Source organism: Bufo gargarizans, chromosome 6 (genome assembly GCF_014858855.1).
Source record: "Bufo gargarizans isolate SCDJY-AF-19 chromosome 6, ASM1485885v1, whole genome shotgun sequence".
In the NCBI taxonomy this organism is placed as follows: domain Eukaryota; kingdom Metazoa; phylum Chordata; class Amphibia; order Anura; family Bufonidae; genus Bufo; species Bufo gargarizans.
This window is the reverse complement of record NC_058085.1, coordinates 100207777-100233962: the sequence shown is the minus strand read 5'-3', so window position 1 is coordinate 100233962 and position 26186 is coordinate 100207777. Positions and strand designations below refer to the sequence as shown.

The following is a 26186-nucleotide window of genomic DNA, read 5'->3' as shown; positions in this document are numbered from 1 at the left end:
AATGTGCTCAAAGAGCTTCCGTATAGTAAATATAGCAGTAGTGCAGTAGTGCATGGCAATGTTCTCCTACTTGTAGTCCTTGTTTGCTTATAGATAGATATGAGATAGATAGCTACTGTACATAGATAGGTATTTGGATAGCTATGAAATAGATAACTATATATAGAGATAGATAGATAGAACTAGAAAAATAATCGACCCAACTATTTTTTCCGTCATGTATAACGGAAACAAACTGAACCATTATTTGGCCCCATAGACATGTATTAGGACGGAGCAAAACGTAATCCCTCTTACAGGCTTCTGCTTTGCTTTCAGTCCTAAAATCCAGTTATATTCCATTATAACTCTGTTATACCAGAACCTATAATGGAATTCCCTAACGCCAATGAGAACCCACCCTAACATGGCTCAGTTTGTATATTTTGACCTATAAACTTTACATCAGTGCAACATTTATAGGGATTCTTCACCTGCCCGATCAGCAGCAGTCACTGATAACCGGGCCCCTGCTGTATGCGCTAGCATCGGTGAAAATACAGCCCCCTAGATCTCACAGGCAAGCAGGCTGTAAGTTTAATACACTGTGTCATACACTTAAAGCCAATGCATTACAATACAGATATTGTAATGCATTGTACAGGGGATAAGACCCTCAAAAGTTGAAAAAGTAAAAAAAAAAAGAGTTTTATATAATTAAAAAAAATATTCCAAGTAAAAAAATGTGTTCTTTTCCATAATTAAGTTATAAAAAATAGTAAAAAAAAAAAGAAAAAAAAAAGGAAAAGTAGACAAAAAGTGCAATACCAAGTGATCAAAAAGTTGTATGTATCCCAAAATGATACCAATGAAAACGTCTCCTCAACCCGCAAAAAATGAACTACCACCAGTGGCGTACCGCCCATAGAGGCAGACCACGCCACTGCTATGGGGCCCGCGGCACTGGGGGGCCCGTAGCGCAGAGAAGGCCCCGCCCACAGTATTTGGCCCCGCCCACTCATGAACTGCAGCCGGCTATGCGGCTGCTTTTCTCCAGCCCCAATTCATCTTCCGCAATCGCCGCCAAGTCCCCCCCCCCCCCCCGTTTGACCTGATCCTGACCTGACCTCCTCCTGACCTGATCCTGACAGTCTGCTGACGCGGAATCGGGATCAAGCCAGCCTGTAGCGCTCGAGCCGCTGGCCAATCAGCACAAGGTAACTCTGTTGAGGCAGCTGCTGATTGGCCAGTGGCGCAAGGGGGCGGGAGAATCGGCTCGAACTTCGCCGTCGCCAGAGTGCCTGAGCTGAGGAGAAGATTCTGAAGCACCGGGCCCAGCTGTGTCCCTGGCTGGCTGGCCTGAAGTAAGTCACTCAGACTCAGAACAAGTACCGTTCGTTCGTGCCGCCGTGTCACTGCCGGCTGCACTCCCTGCAGCAGTGCCTGGCCCGGCCGACTCTGACTATGACTATATTATATATTATGCTGCCTGAGGCCCGTATTAGTTTACAAATCTCTGGGGGGCAGGGTGATATCTGTTACTTCTTTACAATGTGCCCCCGTTGCCTGTCACTGCAGGGAGCTCGGCCCATATGCTGCATGTAGTTGCAGCATATGGGCCGAGCTCCCTGCAGTGACAGGCAACGGGGGCACATTGTAAAGAAGTAACAGATACCTGCAGACCAAGAAATCCTTATATGATGTCCCGCCTTTCCTCCTACTCTTTCCTGTATGAGCCCCCCCCCCATGAATCCCCTATGAGCCCCCCTAATGCCCCCATTACCCCAAAATGTCCAGGTTCGGGGAAGAGTAGGAGGAAAGAACACTGTCCTCTATGAGCCTCTCCCCCCCCCCCCCAGTCCTCTATGAGCCCCTCAACCCCTAATGCCCCCCAAAATGCCAGGGGGGAGAGGAGTAGAAGGAAAGCACACTGTCCTGAGCATTTTGGGGGGCATTAAGGGTTTGGGGGGCTCATAGAGGACAGTCTGCTTTCCTCCTACTCTGTCCTGTATGAGCCTCCCCCCTGAATTCTCTATGAGCCCCCCTTATGCCCCCATTACCCCAAAATGCCCAGGGGGAAGAGAAGTAGAAGGATAGCACACTGTCCTGAGCATTTTGGGGGGCATTAAGGGTTTGGGGGGCTCATAGTGGACAGTGTGCTCTCCTACTCCTTCCCCCCGGGCATTTTGGGGGGCATTAGGGATTCTTTAATGGGGGTGTGGCATGGGAGGAGCCAGGACAGGAGGTGGGACGGGCCAGGGGTGGATAGTGGGTGGGGTTAGGGGGCCCAATTCAGATGCTTGCTATGGGGCCCAGTGATTTCTATGTACGCCCCTGACTACCACATAAGATAATCACTCAAAAAATAAAAACCAATGGCGCCCGTAAACCAATCCATCAAAATCTGAGTTGCAAAAGCCATATGGAGCTCCTTCAGTTGTGAGTCCTGCCATGTGCCCACACAGCAGTTTACCACCACATATGGGGTGTTGCCGTATTCAGGAGAAAATGGGTAACAAATTATGGGTGATTTTTCTACTGTTACCCCTTGTGAAAATGAAAAATTTTGGCTAAAGCAACATTTTATTTAAAGAAATTAAACTTTTAATTTTGTGTTTCCAAATTCTGTAAAACGCTTATGGGTCAGTGCTCAGTACACCCCTTAATATATTCTTTGAGCGGTGTAGTTTCCAAAATGGGGTCACTTTTTGAAGGTTTCCATTGTAGGGGTACGTCAGGGTCCCTTCAAATACAAAATGGTGCACAAAAACCATATGGCGCTCCTTTCCTTCTGACCACTGCTCCTACAGCAGTTTACTGACACACATGGGGTATTTCTGTAAACTGCAGAATCAGAGAAAAGTATATTAAGGTTTATTTTGCTGTTAACCCTTGCTGTGTTGCAAGAAAAAAATTGATTGACATAAAAATAAAATCTACCATAAAAAATAAATTTTGAAACTTCACCTCCATTTTCCTTTAAGTATTGTGGAACACCTCAAGGGTTAACAAAGTTTTTAACGTCTCAGATTTATCACTAACATGAAGATTTATCACTAACAAACTGAAAAGAATGGCGTGGTATTAAACAAGCAGGAAGTGCTCAAACCCACATACAGTTGTGCATATATATAGGGGAGCAAATCCTGCACTTGTGGCCCGTTGCTAATGACGATCCCCAGCAAAAATGCATACCACGCCATTCTTTTCAGTTTGTATATATAGAGATGCCTGGAGGTGTATAAACTCCAATTTAACCACTTCAGCCCCGCTAGGTGAAACCCCCTTCATGACCAGAGCACTTTTTACACTTCTGCACTACACTACTTTCACCGTTTATCGCTCGGTCATGCAACTTACCACCCAAATGAATTTTACCTCCTTTTCTTCTCACTAATAGAGCTTTCATTTGGTGGTATTTTATTGCTGCTGACATTTTTACTTTTTTTGTTATTAATCGAAATGTAAAGATTTTGCAAAAAAATGACATTTTTCACTTTCAGCTGTAAAATTTTGCAAAAAAAACGACATCCATATATACATTTTTCACTAAATTTATAGTTCTACATGTCTTTGATAAAAAAAAAATGTTTGGCCAAAAAAAAAAATGGTTTGGGTAAAAGTTATAGCGTTTACAAACTATGGTACAAAAATGTGAATTTCCGCTTTTTGAAGCAGCTCTGACTTTCTGAGCACCTGTCATGATTCCTGAGGTTCTACAATGCCCAAACAGTAGAAAAACCCCACAAATGACCCCATTTCGGAAAGTAGACACCCTAAGGTATTCGCTGATGGGCATAGTGAGTTCATAGAACTTTTTATTTTTTGTCACAAGTTAGCGGAAAATGATGATTTTTTATTTTTATTTTTTTCTTACAAAGTCTCATATTCCACTAACTTGCGACAAAAATAAAAAAATTCTAGGAACTCGCCATACCCCTCACGGAATACCTTGGGGTGTCTTCTTTCCAAAATGGGGTCACTTGTGGGGTAGTTATACTGCCCTGGCAATTTAGGGGCCCAAATGTGTGAGAAGAACTTTGGAATCAAAATGTGTAAAAAATGACCGGTGAAATCCGAAAGGTGCACTTTGGAATATGTGCCCCTTTGCCCACCTTGGCTGCAAAAAAGTGTCACACATCTGGTATCGCCGTACTCAGGAGAAGTTGGGGAATGTGTTTTGGGGTGTTATTTTACATATACCCATGCTGGGTGAGAGAAATATCTTGGCAAAAGACAACTTTTCCAATTTTTTTATACAAAGTTGGCATTTGACCAAGATATTTTTCTCACCCAGCATGGGTATATGTAAAATGACACCCCAAAACACATTCCCCAACTTCTCCTGAGTACGGCAATACCAGATGTGTCACACTTTTTTGCAGCCAAGGTGGGCAAAGGGGCACATATTCCAAAGTGCACCTTTCGGATTTCACCGGTCATTTTTTACACATTTTGATTCCAAAGTTCTTCTCACACATTTGGGCCCCTAAATTGCCAGGGCAGTATAACTACCCCACAAGTGACCCCATTTTGGAAAGAAGACACCCCAAGGTATTCCGTGAGTGGCACGGCGAGTTCCTAGAATTTTTTATTTTTTGTCGCAAGTTAGTGGAATATGAGACTTTGTAAGGAAAAAAGAAAAAATAAGAAAAATCATCATTTTCCGCTAACTTGTGACAAAAAATAAAAAATTCTAGGAACTCGCCGTGCCCCTCACGGAATACCTTGGGGTGTCTTCTTTCCAAAATGGGGTCACTTGTGGCGTAGTTATACTGCCCTGGCAATTTAGGGGCCCAAATGTGTAAGAAGTACCTTGCAATCAAAATGTGTAAAAAATAGCCTGTGAAATCCGAAAGGTGCTCTTTGGAATATGTGCCCCTTTGCCCATTTTGGCTGCAAAAAAGTGTCACACATCTGGTATCGCCGTACTCAGGAGAAGTTGGGGAATGTGTTTTGGGGTGTCATTTTACATATACCCATGCTGGGTGAGAGAAATATCTTGGCAAAAGATAACTTTTCCCATTTTTTCATACAAAGTTGGCATTTGACCAAGATATTTTTCTCACCCAGCATGGGTATATGTAAAATGACACCCCAAAACACATTCCCCAACTTCTCCTGAGTACGGCGATACCAGATGTGTGACACTTTTTTGCAGCCTAGATGCGCAAAGGTGCCCAAATTCCTTTTAGGAGGGCATTTTTAGACATTTGGATCCCAGACTTCTTCTCATGCTTTAGGGCCCCTAAAAAGCTAGGGCAGTATAAATACCCCACATCTGACCCCACTTTGGAAAGAAGACACCCCAAGGTATTCAATGAGGGGCCTGGCGAGTTCATAGAAATTTTTTTTTTTTTTGCATAAGTTAGCGGAAATTGATTTTTTTTGTTTTTTTCTCACAAAGTCTCACTTTCCGCTAACTTAGGACATAGATTTCAATCTTTCATGGACTCAATATGCCCCTCACGGAATACCTTGGGGTGTCTTCTTTCCGAAATGGGGTCACATGTCGGGTATTTATACAGCCCTGGCTTTTTAGGGGCCCTAAAGCGTGAGAAGAAGTCTGGAATATAAATGTCTAAAAATGTTTACGCATTTGGATTCTGTGAGGGGTATGGCGAGTCCATGTGAGATTTTATTTTTTGACACAAGTTAGTGGAATATGAGACTTTGTAAGAAAAAACAAAAACAAACAAAAAATTTCCGCTAACTTGGGCCAAAAAAATGTCTGAATGGAACCTTACAGGGGGAGTGATCAATGACAGGGGAGTGATCAATGACAGGGGGGTGATCAATGACAGGGGGGTGATCACCCCTATAGACTCCCTGATCACCCCCCTGTCATTGATCACCCCCCCTGTAAGGCTCCATTCAGACGTCCGTATGATTTTTACGGATCCATGGATACATGGATCGGATCCGCAAAACACATGCGGACGTCTGAATGGAGCCTTACAGGGGGGTTATCAATGACACGGGGTGATCAGGGTGATCACCCCCCTGTCACTGATCACCCCCCTGTAAGGCTCCATTCAGACGTCCGTATGATTTTTACGGATCCATGGATACATGGATCGGATCCGCAAAACACATGCGGACGTCTGAATGGAGCCTTACAGGGGGGTGATCAATGACAAGGGGGTGATCACGCATATAGACTCCCTAATCACTTCCCTGTCATTGATCACCCCCTGTCATTGATCACCCCCCTGTAAGGCTCCATTCAGACGTCCGCATGTGTTTTGCGGATCCGATCCATGTATCAGTGGATCCGTAAAAATCATGTAGACGTCTGAATGGAGCCTTACAGGGGGGTGATCAATGACAGAGGGGTGATCAATGACAGGGAAGTGATTAGGGAGTCTATATGCGTGATCACCCCCTTGTCATTGATCACCCCCCTGTAAGGCTCCATTCAGAGGTCCGCATGCATTTTGCGGATCCGATCCATGTATCAGTGGATCCGTAAAAATCATGCGGACGTCTGAATGGAGCCTTACAGGGGGGTGATCAATGACAGAGGGGTGATCAATGACAGGGAAGTGATCAGGAAGTCTATATGCGTGATCACCCCCTTGTCATTGATCACCCCCCTGTAAGGCTCCATTCAGAGGTCCGCATGTGTTTTGCGGATCCGATCCATGTATCAGTGGATCCGTAAAAATCATGCGGATGTCTGAATGGAGCCTTACAGGGGGGTGATCAATGACAGGGGGGTGATCAATGACAGGGGGGTGATCAGGGAGTTTATATGGGGTGATCATGGGTGATCAGGGGTTTATAAGGGGTTAATAAGTGACGGGGGGGGGGTGTAGTGTAGTGTGGTGTTTGGTGCGACTGTACTGAGCTACCTGAGTCCTCTGGTGGTCGATCCTAACAAAGGGGACCACCAGAGGACCAGGTAGCAGGTATATTAGACGCTGTTATCAAAACAGCGTCTAATATACCTGTTAGGGGTTAAAAAAATCAGATCTCCAGCCTGCCAGCGAGCGATCGCCGCTGGCAGGCTGGAGATCCACTCGCTTACCTTCCGTTCCTGTGAGCGCGCACGCCTGTGTGCGCGCGTTCACAGGAAATCTCGCGTCTCGCGAGATGACGCATATATGCGTGACTGTGCGCAGGGCTGCCGCCTCCGGAACGCACATCTGCGTTAGGCGGTCCGGAGGCGGTTAAAGGTGCCTGTTTTCCATCTACAGGCCACATTTAGGTGCACCTGTGAGGCCTGGGCCATGTCAGTCTTGAGTGGGACTCGCAGACTCCTCCCTCCTCCCATTGCAAGCATGGTTACATGCTGGAGGTAACTGGTGAGTTGTTTGTGAGTCGGCCTCATGCTCCTGTAATTTGCCCACTGGCTCCGGGTATCACCCATACGGCTCAGGTAGGAGAGTGTTAGGTCCCGGGCTACTTGAGAAACCTTGGCGTGGTGCCCGGGCTTAGACATGTTAAGTAGGACATTTTGACTAATCTCTCAATTTTAAAATCAGTTTGAGGGTTTAGTAAGACCGCAGAGTGTACCTGTCCTCGTTATTATTTTGTTATATTGCTATATTGATTATCACATCCACATAATTTTTATCTTGTGTAGGATGTCTATTGTGGTACTTGTGGTTCGCTGCAGGCATCCTCCACTGTATAATACAGATATAACAAAGAGGTCAGTCCTGTGTCCCAACACGGACAATTACTTGCGCTGCTGCTGGTCCCGGAATAGTGCGGTAGGTTTCACACTGGCAAAGTCAAATCAATAGGTTTTGGAACCGCACTGCTGGACACTATGTGTTCCGGTCACAAGTGGAGGATACAAGGGTGTCCACCCCTCTCCTCAATACCAAGGAATACGATCCTCCCAGATCTCCTCCTCTACAGGATTTAAGGTGATACGAAGAATAGTGAAGCACCCTTGAGAATCTTATCTTAAAAGGTTTTATTCTACTTACAACAGATCAGTAGACAAAGGCATAAAATACAAAATGATCGTCACATTCCTGCCCGACCCGGGTTTCGCTGCCTCGCTTCTTCAGGGGCAATGACTGAGCATGCTCACCATCGAGCCCTTTAAATAGCCCAGCTGTCTCATTATACAAATGGGTGTGATTCGGGTCGGTATAATATACTTTCAAAATTTCAAGTTTTAAATCATATACCATAAAATTACAATCAACAGTTCATTAGGTGCAGTCACCTTTAAAATATAAACAAAGATAAAATGAAATACAAACACACACGAGAGCAACTTCTTACTCCCTATTATCAAATCAAACAGTGGTCTCAACATTGAGTTTGACCTAAAACCATGCTTACTGTAAAATGAAGCTATTGGTGGCGCCATCTGACTGTTCTCTACCTGGCCTCCTAAGGACCTTCGAATGACGTCAGGATCCTGGCTGTTCCATTGGTCCATGACGACTCGTGGTAGGAGCATCAGAGGTGGAGGCTGGGTCGAGAGCACCTGAATGACGCTATCAGAGTGGGTGGTGTCCGCCTTAGTGATGCTCCATGAATGGGTGGAGATTAATTGAGTGACGCCCCAGAAATGAACGGACGCTCCAAAAGTGCGCGGTGAACATCTACGTGATGCTCTGGGAGCAGACGGATATTACCTGCTGAATACTCTAGGAGGGGATGGAATATATAGGAAGATAGGATTATAATAGTTAGAGTGGGAATATTATCAAGATATGAGAAAACTAACTGGAGGAATGATCCCTATAAGAAGGCTGATTATTATATATTGAATGCGGATATTAGCGGAAACCCGAAAGGGTTTGATTTGATAATAGGGAGTAAGAAGTTGCTCTCGTGTGTGTTTGTATTTCATTTTATCTTTGTTTATATTTTAAAGGTGACTGTACCTAATGAACTGTTGATTGTAATTTTATGGTATATGATTTAAAACTTGAAATTTTGAAAGTATATTATACCGACCCGAATCACACCCATTTGTATAATGAGACAGCTGGGCTATTTAAAGGGCTCGATGGTGAGCATGCTCAGTCATTGCCCCTGAAGAAGCGAGGCAGCGAAACCCGGGTCGGGCAGGAATGTGACGATCATTTTGTATTTTATGCCTTTGTCTACTGATCTGTTGTAAGTAGAATAAAACCTTTTAAGATAAGATTCTCAAGGGTGCTTCACTATTCTTCGTATCACCTTAAATCCTGTAGAGCAGGAGATCTGGGAGGATCGTATTCCTTGGTATTGAGGAGAGGGGTGGACACCCTTGTATCATCCACTTGTGACCGGAACACAGTGTCCAGCAGCGCGGTTCCAAAACCTATTGATCCTCCACTGTATGCATTTTTGCTGGGGATCGTCATTAGCAACGGGCCACAAGTGCAGGATTTGCTCCCCTATATATATGCACGACTGCATGTGGGTTTGAGCACTTCCTGCTTGTTTAATACCACGCCATTCTTTTCAGTTAACGTATTTACACCCTTTTTTTTTGCGTTAAAATTTTGCTAATTATTCCACATGCTATATCCATGGCATAATTTGAGGTTTTGTGCGCTTCTCGTCACTTTTCAAAAGTGGCAAGAATAGTGCAGGGTTTTGCGGGAGGGGCGTGCTAGCGACTGCCTGCCAGATCTACTATAATTTACATCAGAAACTGGTGTAAATTATAGTTCAAAATCTACAATAGATTATACTTGGTGTAGATTTGACTGCTGGAAGATGCACCAAATTTATGAAGAGGCCTGTGAAGCATCATCCTCCTGCTGTCTTTTTACTAAGACTGGTGTATGAAACCCCAGGCTTAGCAAGGCCTCTTGCACACGACTGTATGTTTTTTATTAAGTATTTTGCGGTCCGCCAAAAACGGATCCGCAAAAAATATGGTTGACATCTGTGTGCATTCCGTTTTTGCGGAACTGAACATCTGGCACCTAGGGCCCCTTGCACACGACCGTATGGCTTTTTCAGTGTTTTACGGTCTGTTTTTCACGGATCCGTTCAGTTTTTTTTTCTTTCAGTTTCTGTTCCGTTTTTCCGTATGGCATATACAGTATACAGTATTTACATAGAAAAAATTGAGCTGGGCATAACATAACATAATCAATAGATGGTTCTGCAAAAACGGAACGGATACGGAAGACATACGGATGCATTTCCGTGTGTTTTCCGTTTTTTGCAACCCATTGACTTGAATGGAGCCACGGAACGTGATTTGCGGGCAACAATAGGGCATGTTCTATCTTTCAATGAAGCGGAAATACGGAAACGGAAGGCATACGTACCGTCTGATTTTTTTTGCGGATCCATTGAAATGAATGGTTCTGTATACAGAATGCAAAAAACGGAAGTAAACGGGATAAAAAGTTATGCGGACAATAATAGGACATGTTCTATGTTTGAACGGAATGGAAATACGGAAACGGAAGGAATACGGAACACAAAAAGGAACGGAATAGAAATACGGAAACGGAAGGAACGGAACACAAAAAACGGAATGTAAACGGAAAACAAAAAAAGTTTGTGTGCAAGAGGCCTAAATCTGCATCGGTAAGTATTTTTATCAGTTACTTAGAGGAACCTTTATCATTCCCCTTAAGCCAGAAAACTGATTGTCAAAAAGTTGCAAAGTTTGGTGCATGCCTTGGCTTGCGCAAAATATTATGACTTTATGGGGATTTAGAGCCCTGCTCAACACTTTTGCAAAAAGTAAGCCAGATGAGGTGGGGAGTGGGTGGTGCAGAGGCAGCTATAACCAGCTGGGCACAATCACTATTATCTACAGTATTCCAGAGAACTAGCCTAGATTATAGCGCAAATCTACACCAGACCAGCTCTCTTGATGGTCTAGTTTTTCATTTTCGTACACTGACCTACACAGCTGTCACCAGTGGGGGATAGATTAAGACTTGCATGTAATACACCGACTTTAATAGATGTCCCCCTTACCTGTGCCTGGAGCCGGTCTGAAATGAAATGACGAGAACTGCTTGCTCCCGGTGACCACATTTGATTTCAGACCAGATCCCGACACAGGTAAGGGCTTACCTGTGCATCGCCGGATGTGTGAGTCAAGATGGCAGCCCGCATGTGTTCGCTGGCGAACACTGCGAACTGACCATCACTGCTCAGAAGTGCTCAGAACTTTGATGTTTTCCTTTTGGAATGTGCCCTCATTCCACAGCAAAAAAAATATGTATCATGCATAAACTCAGTCACTAATACAAATACTAAGGGGGACATCTATTAAAATCGGTGTATTACATGCAAGTCTTAATCTATCCCCCACTAGTGACAGCTGTGCACTGCAAACTGACCATCACTGCTTCTGAGTCATTCATACTATCCAATATTTTTTTAACTAAGGCTACTTTCACACTGGCGTTTTGGCTTTCCATTTGTGAGATCCGTTCAGGGCTCTCACAAGCGGTCCAAAACGGATCAGTTTTGACCTAATGCTTTCTGAATGGAAAAGGATCAGCTCAGAATGAATCAGTTTGCCTCTGATGAGCCTCCATTCCGCTCTGGAGACGGACACCAAAACGCTGCCTACAGCGTTTTGCTGTCCGCTTGACGAAACTGAGCCAAACAGATCCGTTCTGGCACACAATGTAAGTCAATGGGGAAGGATCCGTTTTCTCTGACACAATCTGGCACAATAGAAAACGGATCCGTCTCCCATTGACTTTCAATGGAGTTCATGACGGATCCGTCATGGCTATGTTACAGATAATACAAACAGTTCCATTCATGACGGATGCATGCGGTTGTATAAGGGTCCATTCACACGTCCATAGTGTATTGTGGATCCGCAATACACCGGGCTGGCACCCCTATAGAAATACCTATTCTTGTCCGCTGGTGTGGACAAGAACAGGACATGTTCTATATTTTTCGGGAGCTGCAGACCAGAATTACGGAGCCACATATTTCCATCCCCATTGAGAATTAATGGATCCGCACCCGTTCCGCAGAATTGCGAAAAGGATGAGGACCCATTCTACGGACGTGTGAATGGACCCTTATTGTAACGGATCATTTTTTGCAGATCCATGACGGATCCGCCCAAAACGCAAGTGTAAAAGTAGCCTTGGCTCCATCACCTATCCTTATTCCCCACCTCCAATGACCTCTAGAGCTCCTAGGGGGTGGGCTCTAGAGCTCCTGGGGGCTGAACTGTGAACTTAAAGTTGCGCTGGAAAAAAACAAAAGTGGCCCTTATGTTGTAGGTGGATCTAAATTGACAGAAGGTGGGGCAACACAAGTAGATGGGGCCAATACAAGTTGTCAGGGTCAGCAATACCATAGTGCAGCACAGAATACTATCCCGAAGAACCAAATATCACAATGCAACACAAAATACCTCCCCAGATGCTTGTCTCTCTGTAACTGCCACATTCTGTCCTCGTCCTCCTCCAGTTAAGATATAGAGCACGGGGCTTACGAAGATAGATGTGGTCGATAGCACCAACCCAGACCTACTTTTACATGCTGCCTAGACTTTCTCTAATAATGACCCCTATAGCGCCCCAATAGTATGTGCCTAGCCAGTGGCAGTGAGGAGGGCTCAGGTGGACCTGTGGGGCATTGGTCAACTGGGACAATTCCCTGTAAGGTCTATGGCCAGTCCGCCCCTGGCCACCATAGTAGTCCAGACCTGAAAGAAACAGAATATAGGTAAGAGTATTATGTGGACTATCAATCCTATCTATAGACCCCATCCATGCATCCTACACTCATAGGGTACGGCCACATGATTAGGCTTCCTGATGCAGTTTTGAATGCCAAAATCAAGAGTGAATTAAAAACAAGAGGTCATAACTGTCCTTTATACTTTCTCTACGTTTATGATCCACTCCTAGTCAATTAAATGTGCTATAGGGCTATATTTATTCTTAGGACTAATTAAGACAATTATGCTGACATACTGTATTGGTTGCTGTCCATTTACTGCTAGTTACAGTGAACTGAGCCAGAGATGTCCTGGCAGAAAATGAGTTAATTAGATTAGGGAACCAAGAAAGAGAATGTTTGTGAATTATGACAGCTGCCAACAATATAATGTAAGATGTGCAGTGTAAGCAGTAATGGAAAACTGCAACAGCTGCAAGGCAGATATGTGACAGATTGATTTGGTCAGGGTGAACATCATCTGTCAATTTTGCAAAGGGAGGAACCTTGAAAATGATTAGAATTTTGTATTTTTCATTGGCCAAGTTTTGTTATAGCGCGAGGCACATTTAACAAAACCAACAAAGTGAATTTCTGCCCGAAGCTTTGGAATATACAAAGCGCATGATCCTCCTACATCAAAACTACACAGCAGTTCAATCACAAATCTAATTTTCAATACTCTACTGTGGGAAAGTCTATAGTGAGAATGCAATGAAACTATAACTAGTGATGGTCTTGCGGTTCGCCCGGCAGTCGGTTCCCGGCGAACTTTGCGCGTTCGCGATCCGCCGAACATGCAAACATATGGCAAAATCCACGCGCACCATATTTTTTTGCATTTCGCCGAACTTTGACCCATGACACATCCATCAGGTGGGACAGGACAGTCAATTGAGACGTTTCAGCACATGGACACACCCCCAACCCTATAACAGAACCCGTTCTGGCAGCCATTTTACATTATGTGTTTTGCCAGTGTAGGGAGAGATTGCAATTTGGAGCAGGGACAGGCTGTTAGGAACTTAGGGACACCAAACGCTAGCTAATAGGGCCACAAAAGTCCTTTTAAGCACTGGTAACGATGTGCTATCGATAGGTGTGATACACAGAGGGGTGTGATATACTTATAACATAGAAAGTATATTATAGCGCATTTGTATGCTTCCAGAAAATACTGATTAAGGGCTGCAATCTATAAGCTTCCACAAAATAGTGATAGAGGTTTTCCATATGCATACCTGTGTCCACAAAATGCAGATTGCGGGTTTTGATATACCTGATTCAACTAACAACTGATTGAGGTCTGCCGTATATCAGCTTCCACAAAATAGTGATAGAGGTTTTCCATATACCTGCATCCACAAAATTAGTGCTTGAGGGTGATATACTTGCTTCAACTAAAAACTGATTGAGGCCTGCCATATATCAGCTTCCACAAAATACTGATTGAGGAGTGCGATATACCGCCTTCCACCAAATACTGATTGAGGCCTGCGATATACCTGCTTCCACAAATATTGCTCTTCTCTAGGGACTTTGGCACAGCGTAATTTTGAAAATTAACGGCAGAGGAAGAGGCAGGCCATTCCGCAGGGGTGTTAGGGGTCGGGCAGGTGCACCAGGCCGGAGCCTAAGTAGAAAGTTGGAGAGGGTGTGTGCGATTATGTCAAAAGATGCACCAGAGTTGGTTGAGTGGCTCCCAAAGACACTACCACCACCACCATAGCCCCTCCACTCAAGTCAGAGGATTTTTTTTTTCCATCCATTCCCAGACCTTACCAATGCGCAGCCATTCTTGGCATCAGATGAGGAAGAGGAGGTAGCAACAGCCGCCATCCAGCGGTCTGACGACAGTACCCAGATCAGCCCAAGGAGGGTGGTCCCCACTGTTGCTGCCTACTCCGAGATCTTTAATGTCAGTGGTGGTGCAGATGACGAAGATGACGTGTCGATGGACGTCATGTGGGTGCCCACAAGAGAGGAAGAGGAGGGGAGTTCAGAGGGAGAGGCATAGAAGCAGATAGGGAGAAGGAGGAGAAGCAGGCAGAGCTCGCAGTGCACAGGAGGCACAAATCCGACTGCAAATGTATCTGGAGCGAGCCATCCACCATGCATGGTCACATCTTGCACTCCCGGGATGCCGGCACATGGCCCTGCAGTGTGGCCTTTTTTTAACGTGTCAGCTGCTGACAATAGTGTTGCCATCTGCAGCCTGTGCTGTCAATGCATAAGTCGCGGTAAGCCCAACACTCACCTAGGGACGACCGCCTTAAGAAGGCACCTGGCCTCCCATCACCGAGTTCAGTGGGAGCAACGCCTTCAGAAACCACAAAGCCACACTCCCGACGTTCTACGTCCTGCCTCTTCTCCTCTCTCCTTCCATTTGTCCTCCACTCCACCTTCCACCGTTCCGTTGTCGCGTTCATCTGGCACAAGGCAGGCTTCCATGGCCCAAATGTTCGAGCATAAAAAAATGATGACGCCGGAAAATCCTCTTGCCCAACGGCTGACCGCTGGCTTGTCGGAACTGCTAGCCCGCCAACTACTGCCATATAAATTGGTGGACTCGGAGGCCTTTAGAAAATTTGTGGCCAGTGGCACACCGCAATGGAAGGTCCCTGGAAGGAAATATTTCTCCCAGAAGGGCAGCTCTAAACTTTATGGCCACGTTTAGCGGCAAGTTAATATAGTACATAACTTTTACTGCCCACTGTGTGAACCTTTTGACGGCCATCAAGCATGAAACCCGTGGCACCCGTGTGGATTTGGTGTTACCGCCATGGATTGCATGCAGGTCTGCCTCTTCTTCTCCTCCTACTCCATCCTCCGTCTTCTACTCGGCTGACTCCTCCTTTTCCACTGCTACCGCCTCTTCCCTGCACCCCCCAAGCTCCCTAGAACCTATTTGACGTGCCAGGTGAGACGTTGCCATGCTGTGCTGCGGCTGTTGTGCCTGGAAGCCAAAAGCCACACCAGTCCTGCACTCCTTTCAGCTCTGCGGTCACAGTCCGATCAGTGGCTAACCCCTCTCAATTTGACAGTTGGTAAAGTGGTGTGCAGTGCCAATCTGCTGAGCGCTCTGAAACAGTGCAAAATGACGCACGTGCTGTGCATGGCACACATCCTGAACTTCGTCGTGTAGCGATTCGTTGCCAAATACCCCGGAGTCCATAACGTCTTGCGGCAGGTCAGGAAAATCTCTGGCCATTTTATAAGATCTTACACAGCAATGGCTCGCCTTGCTGACGTTCACCGGCGACACCACCTGCCCTTCAGACGTCTGATTTGTGACAGCCTGACGCGCTGGAACTCCACCTTGTATATACTTGATAGGCTGATCCAGCAGAAACGTGCCGTTAACGACTACCTGTACGAACTCTGCAGCAGGACAAGTTCTGGGGAGCTTGGTTTCTTTTCACCGCGCCAGTGGCTGCTCATGCACGATGCATGCAGACTTCTGCGGCCATTTGATGAGCTCACCAGACTGCTCAGATGCAGCCAGGGCGCCATCAGTGACATCGTACCTTACGCCTTCTTTCTGGAGCGTGCATTGCGTAGTGTCATTGATCAAGCAGGAGCTGGAAGATGAGGAAGTGGCAATGCTGAATAAATTCCCAGGTTGATCTACTCCATCTGAGACAAGTCAGCAGGAGTGTGAAGAGGAGTCAGAGGAGGATGGTGGCTGGGGGGAGGAGGAGGAGCAAGAAGAGCAGGCTTTGATGGGAGCTATAAAACTTTTTGCGGATCCCTGGTGTTGTCCACGGCTGGGGGGAGGAGACAGAGGATGACATTCTCCTGGGCGATGAGCAGGAGCCAGGGCGCTCCACTGCTTCCAATTTTCCAATGCATTTCCAGGCCTTGCTGCGAGAGATGCTGCATTCTGCTGTTGCGGGCAGTGACAGCCGCCCTCCGGATCCAGCCTCAGGGAATGCCTAGACCGACAGATGTCCGACTACATCGGGTTATTGGCGAGGAACCCCTGGACTACTGGGTGTGCAGGCTTGACCTGTGGCCAGAGCTGGCACACTTTGCCATGGAACTCTTGGCTTGCCCCTCATCGAGTGTCCTGTCCGAAAGGACGTTCAGCGCAGCAAGGGGGGATCGTGACCGATAGACAAACTTGCCTAGCTAAAAAATGAATGAGGCATGGATCTCTGAGGAATTCAATACCTGTGATGACCATGTGTAATTGAATTTTCTCATGCCAGCCCACACATATCTGCCTCCACAGAGAACAAAGAATGGTCCTTGCCTTATGTATATATAGCGGCATAAAAGGCCTTTTATGTCAGATGAATGCCTAATTTTTGGGGCCTGTACTCCACTGGCCGACAGTTACATATTTATCCTGCGACCGCCTAATGTACCTCCAGCCACAGTATCCAAAGTTCTTTACTGTCAGGTGAATGCCTATTGCCTAATTTTTGGGGCCTGTAGTGGCCGACAGTTACATTTTTTATCTCTAGCCACATAATCACACCCCTTTCTCACTCCTCCGCCTCTCATTATGGCAGCGTATGAACTGCATTCACCATAAGGACCTTCTAATGTCACAGGGTCTTTCGACTGTGCCCCCCACCACATACTGTGCCCCTCACTCTGTACTGTGCCCCCTTATACCCTGCATTGTGCCCTCTTACCACACCCTGTGCAGTGCCCCTAGTCATTCTCTGTACTGTACCCTCTTATACCCTTTTATCCAGTCACGGTATGGCAGTGTTATCCGATCACTGTACAGATGTTTTTATCTGGTCAATGTATGGCGGTGGTATCCAATATCTGGATGGCCATAACTGTATCCCTTTCCCTGCACACACCATCCTTTTTTAGACCTGGCATGAGCTGGAAAAATATGCAGATTGCGGTGCTAAGGACCTTTGTGTCAGAAATACGCCTAACATAGATTATTTCTATATAATAAATGACCACCTAATTGTATTATTATTCGGGGTAGGGCTAATATCTTTATATTATATAGATTCTAGTGTATTATACTGTGCCCTGTATTTCCCAGTAGAAAATGATCCTTGGGAAACACAATCCTCATCCCTGACCACAGGACCAGGTAGCGCTCTGTCAGTACATGGTGGCCTCCCCTCTCCGCCACGCTGCTCCGCTGTGTACTGGTGCTTATTCTGACACTAGGGCTGGGTTCACATCCTATTTTTGCCATTCATTTAATGCATACCAAAAATGTATGCGTTAACAGATTCCTCAGACTGATGCCGTACAGTGGTGTCCGTTTACCATACAGTTCCATGGTAGAAAAAAAAATTACTTTAACGTATGTTTTTTTTTATGGACTCTGCAGGATACAAAAACGTGCCGTGCTGCACATTTGTATACATCAAACCGATAGGAAATAAAACTTTTCTAGGCTGCAGCAGGGCACATTTTTGAGAGTTTCCCTTTAAGACGTATAAAAATGGCTCCTGATTAACATTTTTTTGTGGGAATTTTTGCAAATGACCCCCCTCTGGTATATCACTGTCCATGTTGTGGGACTATTTGTGTACTTCTAAAAAGTGTTTGCTGGCTGCAAATATGACCTGAAGGTTTTTCAGGTTCGCCTGCCATTAAAGTGAATGTAACCACGAACATTTCCCGAATCGTCCCGGACGATGTTCGGCCATCATTAACTGTAACCACGTTGCTTGTTTGTGGATAAGTCATCAATATCAGGAGCCTGAAAAAACCCTTTAATGTCATCAATAAAAAAACAACCCTTGTTCACATTAAATAAAGCAACATTAACAAAATGATCAATTAAAGGGGTTGTCAGATTAGAAACAAGGGTCTGCTTTTTGTTCAGGAACATTGGCCCTCTTGTCTGTGGACTCGTCATAAACTAGGTGCAGCATCTGGCAGTCTGTGCAAGTGAACTGAAATCAATGCCAGCCAAAGCGATTTCAGATCTTCTTCCATGCCATAAAATTGGCACATAAAATAACTGTGGAGGGGCTGCCGGCCCTCCCCTCGCCACCCCCTCTATTTGGACAAGTGGCGAGGCCAGTGGAGTAATGGTACTTGTTCAAAAATTTTTGGGCAAGTGGCATTAAAAAAAGAATCACAAAAAATTACAGGGCCACATTTATCATAAAGATAATACCACCTTTTGTGGCATGAAAAAGTCGCAATGGCACTTGCCTAAACATTTTTGCGCCAGTGCCGATACTCTGCAAGCCTCAACACTCTCCTGAAAAGGAGGCATGTAGAGGTTGTGGCCGCCACATTTATCATCTTCTATGACAATTTTCTGCCTTTGGTGTGCCTGGTTATCTTAGCCCGGTTTATGTCACCGACTATGATAAATCTGCCCCAATGTGCAATTCTTTAAGAGGATGTCTCTCCTGAAGACCATTTTTCAATGCAATATTGGGTAGTCATGTCAAAGTGTTTTCATTGCCTATAAATCCTGTTGCATACAGAAGGTTATAATGTGCGTGAGGAATTAAACAAGTTTTTGCTCAAGTGAAAAGAATTGAGAAAATTAAACTAACTGATGCCTCAGTCTACTATTCACCTACAGGGGTTCTGTTCATCTTCCAGTCACATCTTGCCTGCTGCCGTTTCACCACCTAGGACGCTTATTATACACCTTATTTGTGCTGTGTATCCACAGTGTGATCACTCAAATTCTCATGACATCTGCCCTTTATTCACAATTGTAATACCCATAATACCCAATATGCCAGCTACTGATTCACACAGCATCTGTCTACACCTCATCAGGATAATGATAAATAATACATCAGCTTCTCCTCATATTCATGCACTAAAACTGAACTGACATTTTTATCAAAAATTACATTCATTTGTATTCACCTTGTAACATTGGGACAAATATTTTCTGCACCTAAAAGGTAAATTTGGTAGGAAGATAATATCCAACTCATCAACTATTGATGTGTGTTCATCGTGAGTCAGATTTACGTAGCTTAGTTTCACATTCAGACAAAAAAAGGACAAAATATAGTTGCGTGCAACAGTATTTTGTGTGGCAAAATAGTATAGTATAGTATTCTCGCCATGCACTTAACGGACCCCATTATGGTGAATGGGATCCGCCAGTGTCTGGCATATGCCAGATCCATGTAATTCCAGTATTTCTGCCATACCATAATACCAGAATCTTAGTGCAGATGTGCAGTTGGTTTTCTGAAAGTTCAGTATTGATGACCTATCCTCAGCATAGATCATCAATATCTGATTGGTGGAGTTTTGACCCCCAGCACCTCCACAGATCAGCTGTGTCCTCATAGCTTATCAAGCACATTACTGTACATTTTATAGGGGCTGTGTTTGGTGTTGCAGCTCAGGCCCATTCACCAGAAGGCCACGTGACCTAGGAAGAGGCCACAGCGCTAACTAGGGTGCAACCTCTTCAAACAGCTGATCAGTGATGTGCGGGGAGTCAGACCCCCACTTTTTCTAAGAACAGGTCATCAATATAGAACTCCCCAAAAAAAACCTTTTAAGTAAAGATAATAATCTTCACATGTATGAAAATCTGTCCCTATGAAAGTCTTAAACCCAAACTATCAGTGGTGTAATCATTGTGGTCACCAGCAACTGTGATCATGCCTTGAGAGGATGAGGACCTTCTTGGAAGCCCCGAATAACCACCTCTTACTTGAAATTACGGCAATAATTAGACATGAGCAAATCGAAGTTGACGAAGTGGAATTTGATCCGAATTTCAGGAAAAATTCATTTAGCAAAATGGCTGCTGCATATGTTAGGACTTAGGGAGGAATCACCCACAATGCCATGCATGCAGCCAATCAGCAGTCAGCCAGGCCCTGTGGTGTCACAGCCCTATAAATAGCCTCAGCCATCTTAGTTGCTGCCATTTTCCAGTCTACTTAGTGCAGGGAGAGACATCAGCAGGCGCTAGGGAAAGTGGTAGAAAATACTTAATTGTGCTAAAAAAACAATTTATAAGTTCAGGGAAAGCTTATTCACAGTGTAGGGAAAGGATAGGGAGGCATCATCTACACTATAAAAGGAGAACAGGGTGCAATAGGAGTGATTCTATTACACCTTGCGGCACTAACTGGGGATCCAAATTGCACTAAATGATAGCTCAGTAATTCCAGCAAACCTTGCTTGTTATTGGGGTGAAAGTGCTGTGTGATAAAGCCATTTATGGGGTGTATTAATAGGAAATATACATACATCCTATTGCCGTTCTGCAGTGAAGTTACATTGTACTACAGCTATTTACAGGGTGTATTAATAGGATAGATACGTACGTCCTATTAGCCATTCTACGGTGATTTCTTTATTGTTATACCTTTTTTTGGGGGGTTGTATTAATAGGAAAAAAAATACGTCTTACTTGCCGTTCTGCGGTGAAGTTACATTGTGCTACAGCCATTTAAGGTGTGTATTAATAGGAAAGATACTTACGTTCCTATTAATCCTTCTGCAGTGAATTTTGATTGTTCTATTTTTTTGGGGGGGTGTACTAATAGGAAAACGAATACGTCTTAACTGCCTTTCTGAGGTAAAGTTACATTGTACTACAGTCATTTACGGGGTGTATTAATAGGAAAGATACGTACATCCTATTAGGCGTTCTAGGGTGAATTTTGATTGTTCTATTTTTTGGGGGGAGGGTATATTAATAGGAAAAAGAATACATCTTAATTGCTGTTCTGCGGTGAAGTTACATTCCAATACAGCCTTTTTGGGGTGTATTATTTTAATTTTAATGTAATTATTTTATTATACAGCAGGCATCCTCAAACTGCGGCCCCCCAGCTGTTGCAAAACTACAACTCCCAGCATACCCGAACAGCCTACAGGTATCAGCCTACAGCAGGGCATTGTGGGAGTTTTACAACATCTGGAGGGCCGCAGTTTGAGGATGCCTGTTATACAGTATGTCAGACAAACAAGTGACAGGCCCTTCAAAGGGATTCTGTCGCAGAAGAAGGGGGGTGGCAGCAGGAGTCGCTAAGAGAGGCATGAGCTTCCAGTGTCTAGAGGTTGTGTCTTGACCAGCGACCCAGAGGTGCTTGAATGGTTTACTCAGTCTTCGACTTAGTCGCAAGTGACATCAGACACCCCCAGCCAAGAGTCGGGATCCTCTGACACGACGCTTAGTTGGCATGGCCCGGGAGCAGGCCCTGTGCCCCCACCTGTTCTCAACCTGCCTCTGTAATTTTCTGTTCCCTCAGCACGAGAATTATTATATGCCGTAGGCTCGGCTCCACTTTTCATCAAGGATGAGCTACTAGAAGACAGTCAGCATCTACTGCCCAGCCAAGATCTGGAGGAGACATCCACCGTTTCCTCTGGTAGGCGGGCAAGTAGCAATAATGAGAGTTGCATGGGAGCAGGTGTAGCTAGCATTCAGGCTCCTGGCCCTGAGAATGTTGAGGGGGATGTAAGTAATGTGCAGACAGTAGCCGCATGTGATGATGATGAGGGAGCCGGGTGAATAAGGGGCTTCATCATCATCAGTAGAAGAGGATGGCAGCTTATGCATGAGGCAGTGGCTGAGCCAGCAAGGTGGTAGCGTGGCTGTGAGGCAGCAGTGGGAGGTCTGGAGCCAAACGTGCCCTGGGTAGACTGCCCGCTTCGCAGGATCCTACCTGCCCAGAAAGTAGCGGTGCAGGGGTTAATGGAGGCAGCGGTAGCAGGCAGTCAGCATGGAGTGTTGGGGGGGATGCCATACTCGGCGGCGTTGCAATTTTTTGTTAAGCCGCCAGAGGAGGTGAACATGGCCATTTGCCAAACTTGTGGGCAAAAGGTGAAGCGTGGCCAGGCTGCCAATGTTGGCACCACAGCCCTGCATCAACACATGCAGTGTCCCCATAAAGTGGCCTGGGAGAACCGTGTCTCCGATGTGGTGGTCCAGCCTGCCGCAACAACTGCTGTATCGCCCAATGGCACGCACCCGATTTCATGCAGTCAAGGCTCCAGCACCTCAGTCGAAGAGAGCTGTCTGACCTTCCCATCATCTACTGGTCCTGATGCTCCTGCTCCTGCTCCTCGTCCTCCTACTTCTGTCAGCAATCAATCACCGAAGCGATTGCCTAGAGACGATAATATGCATGCACTCATCCAAGGGTGAAGAAGCTGAACATGCTCCTGGTCAAGTTGCTGGTGCTGCAGTCCTTTCCTTTCCAAGTGGTGGACTCTGCACCTTTCAGAGAACTGATGGCTTGTGCCGAGCCAAGGTGGAGAGCCCCAAGCTGTCATTTCTTTGTGAAAAAGGCAGTACCAGCCCTGCACACATATTTAGAACAGAAGGTAGGCCAGTCCTCGAGCCTGTCTGTGTCTGCCGAAGTGCACGGCAGCGCCGATGTGTGGAGATGTAACTAAGGTAAAAGACAATATATGTCTTCTACGGCCCACTGGGTAAATGTGGTTCCTGCCCAGCCACACCAGCAACTTGCAAGACATCCTGAAAATGGCCAGGAAACTTTGCATGCACTTCAGTCGCTTGTACACCGCAAAGCACAGTCTCCTTGAGCTGCAGCAGAAGAACGGCATCCCCCAACATGAGCTAATATGCTACATTTCCACCCGTTGGAATTCCACCCTCCATATGTTGGACCGATTATATGAACAGAGAAAGGCCATAAACGATTTCTTCATAATACAGGTGGACAGAGGTACTCCCCTGAGTAACTTCAATGTTAGCCAGTGGCAGCTTATGCATGACACCTGCTGTTTGATCGGGCCCTTTGAGGAGGCCACTTTATTCGTCAGTCGCCAGGACTATGGGATGAACAACGTCATTCCACTGATTCATGTTCTTGAGCAGATGCTACTAAATCTGGCTGGACAGGGGACATGGAGACTACATCTCACAGCCACATGAGCCCTGTGGGGGCTGAACTAGAGGAGGAGGATGACATTCGCAAATGACCCGATGCATGCTCAGTTGCTTGCGTATTGACAGCCGACTTGTCACCATTCGGCAGAGAGATGACTACTGGTCCTCCACCATGTTAGACCCTGGCTACCAGTCCAAAATGGGGGCCTTTTTTACACCCGCTGAGAGTAAGAACAAACTGAACTACTATCGAGATATCATATGTAGTCAGTTGGCCGCTGCCTATTTGCGCCATCGCCCATCTGCATGCAGGTCTGACCGGGGGGTCCTCTGCGCTCACTTTCCACTGCCATGGCTGCTGAGGGGGGGGGTTGTGGGGACAGGAGCAGTACCTGCTCCATCAGCAGCAACTTAAGTCTAGAGTTGCTGATGAGGAGTTTTCTTCACCCGCCTATTGATGAAACTACTCACCAGCAGCAGGTAGACATAGAGCAGAACCTGAACCAGCAGGTTGTGAAATACTTGGAATGCACCCTACCACCCCACAGCGAAGATCCCCTGTACTACTGGGCAGCCAAACTTGATTTGTGGCATCAACTGTCCGAGTTTGCCCTGGACAAGCTTTCCTGCCCGGCCAGCAGTTAGGCATTAGAGCAGGTAGTGCGGCAGGGGCCATAGTTACCCCTAGGAGAACTTGCCTGTCCACCCAAAATGTGGAGAAACTGACCTTTGTGAAGATAAATTAGGCATGGACCAGCCAGGATTTCCACACACCAGTGCCTAATACATCAGACTACATCATCCATGGTGCCACACCTAAACATTGTCAAAAGAGACCTGTTTCTTCTGGCTACCTGCTTCAGTTGCTATTCTGATGCTACCACCCACCTGATGTCACACACCCACTGCCAGGTGCTCCTACTGCCACCCACCATCTTCAGTTGGTTCTGGTATTGCCTCCCACCTCACCACTATGTCACTCTGTGGTCTCCTCATGCTGCTGCCAGCTCACCTGTCACGGTCCATCCTGTGACAGAGGTTAGAAGATCTGAGAGACTGGCTGCACGTTAAGTTATCTGACAGTTTTCACTTATAGAAGCATAGAAACATAGAATGTGTCGGCAGATAAGAACCATTTGGCCCATCTAGTCTGCCCAATATACTGAATACTATGAATAGCCCTTGGCCCTATCTTATATGAAGGATGGCCGTATGCCTATCCCATGCATGCTTAAACTCTTTCACTGTATTTGCAGCTACCACTTCTGCAGGAAGGCTATTCCCTGCATCCACTACTCTCTCAGTAAAGTAATACTTCCTGATATTACTATTAAACCTTTGCCCCTCTAATTTTAAACTATGTCCTCTTGTAGCAGTTTTTCTTCTTTTAAATATTCTCTCCTCTTTTACCTTGTTGATTCCCTTTATGTATTTAAAAGTTTCTATCATATCCCCTCTGTCTCGTCTTTCTTCCAAGCTATACATGTTAAGGTCCTTTAATCTTTCCTGGTAAGTTTTATCCTGCAATCCATGTACTAGTTTAGTAGCTCTTCTCGGAACTCTCTCCAAAGTATCAATATCCTTCTGGAGATATGGTCTCCAGTACTGCGCGCAATACTCCAAATGAGGTCTCATCAGTGCTCTTTAGAGCGGCATGAGCACCTCCCTCTTTCTACTGGTAATGCCTCTCCCTATACACCCAAGCATTCTGCTAGCATTTCCTGCTGCTCTATGACATTGTCTGCCTACCTTTAAGTCTTATGAAATAATGACCCCTAAATCCCTTTCCTCAGATACTGAGGTTAGGACTGTATCACTGATTTTATATTCTGCTCTTGGGTTTTTACGCCCCAGGTGCGTTATCTTGCACTTATCAACATTAAATTTTAGTTGCCAGATTTTTGACCATTCCTCTGGTTTTTCTAAATCCTTTTCCATTTGGTGTATCCCTCCAGGAAAATCAACCCTGTTACAAATCTTTGTGTCATCAGCAAAAAGTCACACCTTACCATCGAGGCTCTCTGCAATTTCACTGATAAAGATATGAAACAATATGGGTCCCAGAACAGATCCCTGAGGTACCCCACTGGTAACAAGACCATGGTCTGAATATACTCCATTGACTACAACCCTCTGTTGTCTGTCCCTCAGCCACTGCCTAATCCATTTAACAATATGGGAGTCCAAACCCAAAGACTCTAATTTATTGATTTGCCTTATATGTGGGACAGTATCAAAAGCCTTACTAAAGTCAAGATAAGCGATGTCTACTGCACCTCCGCCATCTATTATTTTAGTCACCCAATCAAAAAAATCTATTAGATTTGTTTCACATGATCTCCCTGAAGTAAACGCATGCTGTTTTTCATCTTTCAATCCATGGGATTTTAGATGTTCCACAATCCTCTCCTTAAGTATGGTTTCAAGTAATTTCTCCACTATTGATGTCAGGCTTACTGGTCTATAGTTGCCCGATTCCTCCCTACTACCTTTCTTGTTAATGGGCACAACACTTGCTAATTTCCAATCTTCTGGGACGACTTCTGTTACCAGTGATTGGTTAAATAAATCTGTTAATGGTTTTGCTAGTTCACCGCTAAGCTCTTTTAATAGCTTTGGGTGTATCCCATCAGGCCCCTGTGACTTATTTGTATTAATTTTAGACAGTTGACTTAGAACCTCTTCCTCTGTAAAGAAACATGCATCAAAAGATTCATTAGTCTTCCTTCCTAACTGAGGTCCTTTTCCTTCATTTTCTTTGTAAAAACTGAACAGAAGTATTCAT

General features: G+C 45.4%; 1 protein-coding gene across 1 annotated transcript in view; it reads left to right on the top strand.

Moving 5' to 3' along the window:
- The window catches only part of CFAP97D1 (CFAP97 domain containing 1), a 99477-nt gene that overhangs the window by 700 nt on the left and 72591 nt on the right, over positions 1-26186 (top strand). The gene's annotated exons all lie outside the window — the stretch shown is intronic.